The following is a 9,140-nucleotide window of genomic DNA, read 5'->3' on the forward strand; positions in this document are numbered from 1 at the left end:
TCTTCCAAAATGAACATGTTGACTCAGAGCCTCGCCTATAAGACGCCTGCCTCTCTTCTCTTAGAGTGAGAAGTGAAGACAAACCCTCACAAACCCTGTGATGTAATAAATGCAAACACGACCTCATTTGTCAATGCACAATACTAAGGCAGAAAACCACATATTAGGAAGGGGCTCGTACAGAATAAGAGGGTGTACGTCATATAAAGTAGACTGTATACAGTAATAAAAACATGTATACAGGTGATTCTGCTTGCTAGACGTCTGCTTAAACCGACTATGAACAAATGATTGGCATGCTCTTTCCCTAACATAATGCCCTCTCACTATACGCTGGACCTAGTTTCTTACAAATCCCACATTTCCTTGGACTTAGTTACTGTACCTTCATTGTACTACCACCAATGTCTAAGCTGGGCCTGCCCAGCTTGCCTGCAAAGCCTCTCTCATTAGACAGAGGCATCCTTAAGTAGAGTTCTGCACTTCAAGACAGCTTATGAAGGAGCAGTACTTGGCCCTCCAATATGAATACCTCTTATTTCACATTATCACAGAAACAGTGCAGTTCATTAACTACTCCTTTGTTACAGGGAACCCAGTAGGTCTTAACAGTTCTGTTCAGTTGCAGAAACATTTCAATACTTATTAATTCCAAAGATCTGAACACCATGCAGCTGTGGCATTTTGGGAATAAGTACACTCAGGAGAGAAGCTGTGTTTAGGATGAAGTGAGTTGGATCATACTTCGTATAGAAACTTGCCAGAAAGTATCTGCAGAGATAAAAAGTTAGAATACACATAGCATCCCAAAATGAAATTACCTAGGAAGGAAAAATATTATTATAAAAAGGAGAAACACAAATGCCTAAAAATAAAATCATTTTGATACTAAAATAAAATGAAACCTTTTGATCTGAGATTTAAAAAGTGAGGTGCACATCTTAATTTCTGCAGTGTATACAGGAACACACTGATGTTTGGCATTGTTGAGAGCAGATGGCTTCCACATACATTTCACAAGCCTGTGAGATTTCAAGTGTAGGCCATGCACAACTAGTGCAGAGCATTGAAAACTAGCTTTTGCCACATGCATAAATCAGTATCTTTGAAAGAAATAGACACTGGGAAAGGGGATAATATTTGAAATGTAATAAAAACTATCCAATAAAAAAATGAAAGAAATACACATTCAGTTGCCCTTCTGATGTTACGGTCTTCTTGCTATAGCAGAGCAGTCTATAACCAGTCTATCAGGAAACTCGAAAGATTCGGGTGAAAATTCCATCTGTTTTCCTATTATATGGAAATTACCCCACTCTTAAAATAACCTAGATGACTCTCTGAAGAAATGCAATTCTGGGCAGAATCGGTATAAAACAATTTATCTGCTAAGGTATATGAAATAGACTTGCAATAGAAGACAGAAGTTTCAGTTTAATCCAGGCTCTGGGTGCAATATAAGATCTCTACCAATGTAACACATATGAATTTGTTTCTTTTTTCTTTCTTTTGAAATGGGGTCTAAATAGCTCTAGCTGGCCTAGAAGTTGATAAGTAGACCAGGCTGTCCTCAAACCCATCTGCTTTCACAGTACTAGGCTTAAGGCTGTGCCTCCCTAGCTGGCTTGAGTCTGATTCTTTATCCAAAAGTCTGTGGTAATAGCATGTACAAGTTAAAGCACATATGAAAGCACTTTTGAAAATGATCAGGGCTGGTGATTCAACTGACTTAGTCTGCCCTGGATTTGATCTTCACTGCCACAAAAGGAAAAAAAATAAAAATAAAAAACAAAACTATACTATATAGATGCCTTAAAAGTTACTTCTTTAGTTATTCAAGGAATTTAATCAGAATACTTTAAATAATAACTTCAGGTCAAAGTAATAGTTTGAAAACCAGGAAGACTATATATAGATAGATCTTGGTTGACTTTTTGGTATATTGCTAATTGGAAATACATCATATGTCAAGCATTTTTATGTATATTATACTGCAATCTATGTATTATATATGAGGAACCTGAGGTTTTTAAGAAAATGGCCAAAACAAACCCCACAAACCCCACAAGGGCCTGAGAAGTGTCCTAACTGTATTGTCTCTCTAGCATGTTGCAAGGTCAATGTCATACAGCTTAAAATCAATATAGCCGACACCCAGAGTTAGGACTGTCTAGCCTTTATGCCTATTACTATATTTACTTCAGTTAGATTATAGAGACTTTTTTTTGAGTTTAATTTTTAATGTGACAAAACTCATTTCCACAGAATTCAAAAATTTGAAGGAAAAAAAGTTATTCCTTTATGATCCTTTCTCTTGAAAATGTTCTTATTGTGAATATATCTATCCAAAACTTACCCCTTACAAAGTCTTTTCACCTAATTCAGATTACACTGATATACTATTATGTTTGAAGCAATATACTATAGTGTTAAAATTAAGTTATATGTGATACATATCATGTACAAGCTATCTGAGTTCTTCTCTGCAAAATCATAATCTAATAATGACCATGAAAACATCTGTATAAATAAAGTGTACATAAATCATAATACTAATAAGAAAGCTAATTCTTAGGTGGTATATTTCTTATTTACTATGCATACAGTAATATTTTACATTATATATAACCATTTAATTCTTACAATACCTGACAGGTACTTATTATCCTATCTCACAGATTAAGAAACTAAGCAAAGGATGGATTAAGCAGCTTCTCAAAGTTAGGTAACCACTGAGCCTGTGTTCTCCACTCTAGACAGTGTTTCTTGTGGTAAGTCATGCTAATGGAAATATTTATTATTAACTGCACTAAAGATCTAAGGATACAACATGGTATGGACTCAGATAGTAAATGTAATGATTACATAAGGAAGATTACATAATAAAGAACTAATACCATCTGTACCTCCTCCGATCCTACAAATGGTCTATTTTCCCATGATTTATGTAACAGGTTATGTTGCAACATCCAGGTCTTACCTTGAGCCTCCAGAGAACGATTTAGCTCTGTGTTTTCTTAACTAAAGGTCATACCCCTTTGAAGAGTCATAAAGTCAATTTTGCTAGTCTGAACAACATTTAGAAATAGAAACAGGGGGGTTGGGGATTTAGCTCAGTGGTAGAGCGCTTGCCTAGCAAGCGCAAGGCCCTGGGTTCGGTCCCCAGCTCCGAAAAAAAGAAAAGGAAAAAAAAAAAAAGAAATAGAAACAGGAAAAAAACATATAAAACATGGTTGCACAGCACACATGGTAAAAACTAACTATTCTACCCCTAGTCCTGTTTTTACATGTGCATATACTGTCTACATGCTAATCCATGTAATAAAGTGTATTTTAAAATTCAAATGTGTCAAAACAAGAAACACATTCTGAAAGAAGCCAAGGAGGGAAGTGGGTGATTTTAGATAGAACTGGGGACTTGCAGGAAAAGAGAATTGTGACGGTTTGCATATGCTTGGCCCAGGTAGTGGCATTATTAGAAGGTATGACCTTGTTGGAGGACGTGTCACTGTGGGAATGGGCTTGGAGACCCTCTTCCTAGCTGCCTGAGGGTGCTCAGTCTGTTCCTGGTTTCCTACGGGTGAAGATGTAGAACTCTCAGCTCCTCCTGCACCATACCTGCCTGGATGCTGTGATGCTGCCATGCTCCCACCTTGATGATAATGGACTGAACCTCTGAACCTGTAAGCTAGCCCCAATTTAATGTTGTCCTTTATAAAACTTACATTGGTCATGGTGTCTATTCACAGCAATAAGACCCTAACTAAGAGAGAAGTTGGTACCAGGGACTGGGGTATTGCTGTGATAGGCCTGACTATGCTTTTGTTTAGAAGAATGTGGACTTTGGGACTTTGGATTTGGAAAGCAGTGAAATGCTTTAAATGGGGCTTAATGGGCTATTTTAGTAGGAATTCGGAAGTCTTTGTTACTGAGTGTGATTTGAATTGTGCAGGCCTGGCCCAAGAGGTTTCAAAGGAGAAGAGTTTTGAGGTGTGCTGCAAAGACTGCTTTTGTGGTATTTTGGTGAAGAATGTGGCTGCTTTTTGCCCACGACAGAAGAGTCTGCCTAAGGCTAAGGTGAAAAGACTCAGATTAATTGCATTGACAAAGGAAGTCTCAGAAACGCCCATCATAGATTTTGTTCTCTGGTTAGGTCTCACGAAGAGCATTTTAATGAAAAAAGGGAAGTTGAGAAAGGAAAATAGAAAATATGGTTTGAGTATTAAAGGGCCACCAGGAAGTGAAATGGAGCTGAATCCTGTGTTCAAGGATATTAAATTGAATTAAGGGAGTAATGACCTTGGGGCAAGACCCCACCCAGTGAAGTTAGTTCCAGGCAACTTAGTACAAACCTTTACTCCCAGGAGACAGGCATACAGATTTCTAAATTCAAGGTCAATCTACAGAGCGAGATCCAGGACAGCCAAGTTTAGGCAGTGAAGGAGTTAGGAAAGAAGTTAGTGATGATGTAATAGAACAAGGGGTCAATGTTCCAGCTCCTGCAAGCAGCAGAACTCAGCAGTTTCAGCCATGGGTCTCTGACTTTATATTCAAGAGATTACTGGAGTTAAGAAAGGGACCAGCATCACTGAGGAAAAATCTTCTGAGAAGTGTTTTCTGAGAGCACAAAAAAGGAGTGTTCCAGAGATAGACAAGGTTGTACCACATGCTGTAGCTGTACTTGGTAATGTGTAAGAGTCACCCAGGTGGTACTGGTTTTGAAGGCATGAAGGCATCATGAAGAACAGCTGAGGCTGGGCACTGTGAGAGGACATGGAAGGCCACTGGTGAAGGTGCACCCTCAGTTGCAATTGACAGCCTAGGACTGAAGGGGTCATAGAAAGGAGTTGAGGCTTGACACCATGAAGAGAGCCTGTGAGAGGCTATGGGTGAAGCCTAGTTGCAATGGAAGACCGCAGTGTATTGGAGATGCTAGTACCATGGGATGATCACCAAGAACAGCTGAGGCAGTGGGGTGGATCAACCTGAGTGCTACAGAGGACAGAGCTGGAGAAGTGAGGCCAGCCCTTTGGAGAATCATGTGTGGATCCAAGACATTGAAACAAGTTGTAACATTGAAGCTGCCTTGGAGACCCAAAGATGTTAAAGATGCCAGAGCCACGGGCTATCTCTGAGGAAAGCAGCTAATAGGGAGTGAAACCAGCTCAGGAGAAAGAAGTTTGTTGCAGTCAGCAAAGATGAAAAAGGAGTTGAAGATCTGAAGACCGCTTTGACACAGACATGGAGATGGTAGAGTTTGAAGTTTATTCGGGGATTACAGGTAAGTGATTGAATGGATCTCAGAAGAAATGTTCTTTTTTATTGTGCTAAATTTAGGTATGGCCTCCATACACTCATGTGTTTAAACAACCCGAAGGAGGCCACGGCATGGAATGTGATGGTTTACATTTGCTTGGCCCAGGGAGTGGCACTATTAGAAGGTGTGGCCTAGTTGGAGGATGTGTGTCACTGTGGGAATGGGCTTAGACACCCTCCTTCCTAGCTGCCTGGGGGTGCTCAGTCTACTCCCAGCTTCCTTCAGATGAAGATGTAGAACTCTCAGCTCCTCCTGTACCATGCCTGCCTGGATGCTGCCATGCTCCCTTGATGATAATGGACTGAACCTCTGAACCTGTAAGCCAGCCCCAATTAAATGTTGTCTTTTATAAAATTTGCATTGGTCATCGTGTTTGTTCACAGCAATAAAACCCTAAGACAGAAATCAATATAATTATCATCAGTAAATCATTCCTTAGGTTGATAATGTGATACAAAATAATAGTGTACCCATAATTTCCTTAGAAACAAAGACACAAATGTTTTTTATCTGTGTATCTTAGACTGTTATACTCACTGATGATCAGTAGTACTTCTACCTGTACTAATTCAAGTAAAAGCTGGTTTCTTACCAATGTGTTAAAAATTGTACCTGTACCTTATGACTACTTATTGCCTCTACTTGCTGATAAAAGTTCTTAATAAAATCTGATAAATAAACACTATTCTCTTACCCAATATATTATCTCTTAACCCTTCTAACACTTACAGAATTATTGGAAAAATTGTGAAAAACTTCCGAGAAGATGTAAACTCTACTCCATAGTCGAGCTGTTCCCAGTGGGTTAGCAGCCTTGCTCTACCCTGATTGGGAGTCTCAAAAGGCGTTCCTTTTACTGCATGCAAAAATACATACATCCCCTGAAAAGCAAACAACAGAGGGAATCAAATGCAGAGTTCATCCTTACAATTAACCCTCATGATGGTTCTAGGCTATTTGTGAAAGAGTATATAATTTAAACTAACAAGTTAGGTTTTCATAAAATTGTGAAAAATTATGTTCCGTATCTACGACATATAAAGCTTTCTGGGGTATGTTTCATTTGGTTAAAAACCAGTACATGGGCAATCAAGAGGAACATGTTCATTAAACAAATATGAATGTTAACATATACTATATCTATATTTATTACTACACTCTACAACAGCAAGAAACCAGCCTAAATGCTTATCAACAGAGTAATGATAAGACAAAATGTAGTATGTATCTATGTGTATATACACAGGTATATACACATAAGAGTTTTATTCACCACTAATGAATGAACAAACTGTGTGTGTGTGTGTGTGTGTGTGTGTGTGTGTGTGTGTGTGTGTGTGTGTGTGCGCGCATCTAAATTGACAAAAACAGAAGACAAATTTTCGCACTACTGAATACACTACCCATTTCAGATAAAGGAGGAATCCAGCCGGACCTGGAAGCATTCTTGGCTGGTTAAGTCTTGGACTCTAGAAAACTTACTACTGTCACTTTCCTAAAGCAGTGAAATGTCTAACTGCATTCTTATCCTTATTCCCACAGTGAGTGTAACTCTCACTTCATCAAATAAGCTCCTTTTTGCAGCACAGACCGTTACACAAATCCACATCTGGTTAAAATGCAGAGAGCAACTGATTGTGAGGTACCCAACATCTATAACACAATTTCTATGCTAAGCTAGCTTAGAGAACACTGCAGTCGAAGATGTGGAAAGACTGTAAGACTCAGAAATCCAGGATATCCGCTGTAAGATAGCATCTTCTATCCATAACAGAGAAAGTGCACTCAGGACTTCTCAGCAGTATGACAGCCTACACAGTGTAACAATAGTTGATGAGCCAACATGGATGGTGTTGAGGTTTTGTCGTTTACAGTCGACTCTAATGCTGAGTACAGCCCCCAGACCTGGAGTCTGCAGGTAGTCCCTGGGACCCTGCCCCTAACACCCAGTAACTGGGCAGAAGAGATAAAGGCAGGGTTGAGGTATGCAGGCCTGGAGAGAAAGGCTGCCGTGGAAGAATATGCAGGAAGGAGGAGAAGTGCAGCCCTGGGCTAAGGGCCAGGAAAATGAGGCCCAGAGGGCTGCCCAATCGGGTAAAGAGCAGCCAAGGTGAACATAGCAAATAGTATGTGATAACTTGGGGTTATTGACAGGGAAGAAAATTCTAACAGCATGGAGGGCAAGCAGCTGCCCATCTACTGTGCTCCTAAGGTATATTAAAAAAATATAAAGGCTGTGTGTGTCTGTCATCCGGGAACATAAATGATCTAAGGCGAGGAAGAAGCCCCAGTCCTTTCCAGGCACAAGCCCTCTGATCAATTATCTGATCCTAACACATACACATGTGAGGACACTAAATGGACCCAGCAGATTGTATTTCTATACACATATATGTATGCACAACAATAACAAGAGGTTGTAAACTTTAGAGTGTGTGTGTGGGGGGAATAAAGGAACAGTTGGGGGAAAAGGGTGGAATAGTGTAAATACAGTATTCAAGTATGCAATTCTCAGAAAAAAATTAAAAATTTAGTCCAACTACATGTTTAAAATGGGTAGATCTTGTTATATAGATCACTCATCTATAAAGCTGGGGTGTGGTTTGGTGGTGAAATACCTGGCATGCTTAGACTAAAGAACACCTCAGATTCTAACTCAAAAACCAGAAAGTTTACATAAAGTTGACACTAGAAACATGAGAAAACAGATTAAAACTCATGAGATGTAAAAATGTTCTCATTGTCCTTTGCATTAATCGGTGACATAAATGATTAATTTTATGTGGATATAGTTTTACATCAAATGTAAGAGGCTAATTTAAAGATACTTTGATAAACTGTTACTGATTTTTAAGAAAAAAAGAAGTACCTCTACAACACATCTTTTTCTTAGAATCTAGGAAAAGAACAATCTTTTTGCTGTTTTCTTCAAACCACATTGCTCTCACTAGTGTTTAAAATGGGATACTCAAAAGTTTACCCTTTTCAATGGAAAAAGATTAAATTTGCACTGGAGTATAGGTTAGCTCGACAGCAGTGTACAACTAACATGCATGAGACTCCAATCAATTCCCAGCAATGTGCACACAACATGCACATCATCACACAAAATGATGTTTTTCCTGACTGTATCTTTTCTTTTAGTATGCTCACTTTTAGTAGCTTTTATACAACAGTATTAATGATTATTATTTGCAAACCAAAATAATTAGGAAAAGAAAATACATATTTGGTGTACTAGCACTTAATAGTCATTGACGCAAAAAGACTACATTTTATAGCTGGGATGATAATCCTGGGAATCTCTCAGAACTCATGATAGGTGGCTCACAACTACCTGTAACTCCCAGGAGATCTGACACCCTCTTCTGGCCTTCACAGATGCCTGAATGTATGTGTGAACACACAGATATATACATGAAAATAAAGTATTAAAAAAAAATGAAAGAATGAACTTTAGCATCAAATAAAGGTAATCACTGAGTTCTGAAGAACAGTACAGTCCTGCACTACAGTGCCCTCCATTTCCACATGCTTAAGGCTTCGCATATCACATTTCAGTTGGCTAAAATGGGGGCTATTTTCAATGGAAAGCTTAACTTGCAGTCTTATAGTTGCTATTATCTAGGGTTGGTCAAATTTAGTTTAGTTTTATTTTTTAGTGTGCTGAACTAATAATGAATGAAGAACATGCTTCCCTATGTTGTGCCCACTATCCAGTTTTTGCCCATAGTTGTGTACTGTGACACAATCTCAAGTCAATCAACTTCAAAGCAAGGAAGGCAGGAATGGAAAGGGCATCTATAATACATTTAAACACATG

Source organism: Rattus rattus, chromosome 4 (assembly GCF_011064425.1).
Source record: "Rattus rattus isolate New Zealand chromosome 4, Rrattus_CSIRO_v1, whole genome shotgun sequence".
NCBI classification, from domain to species: Eukaryota; Metazoa; Chordata; class Mammalia; order Rodentia; family Muridae; genus Rattus; species Rattus rattus.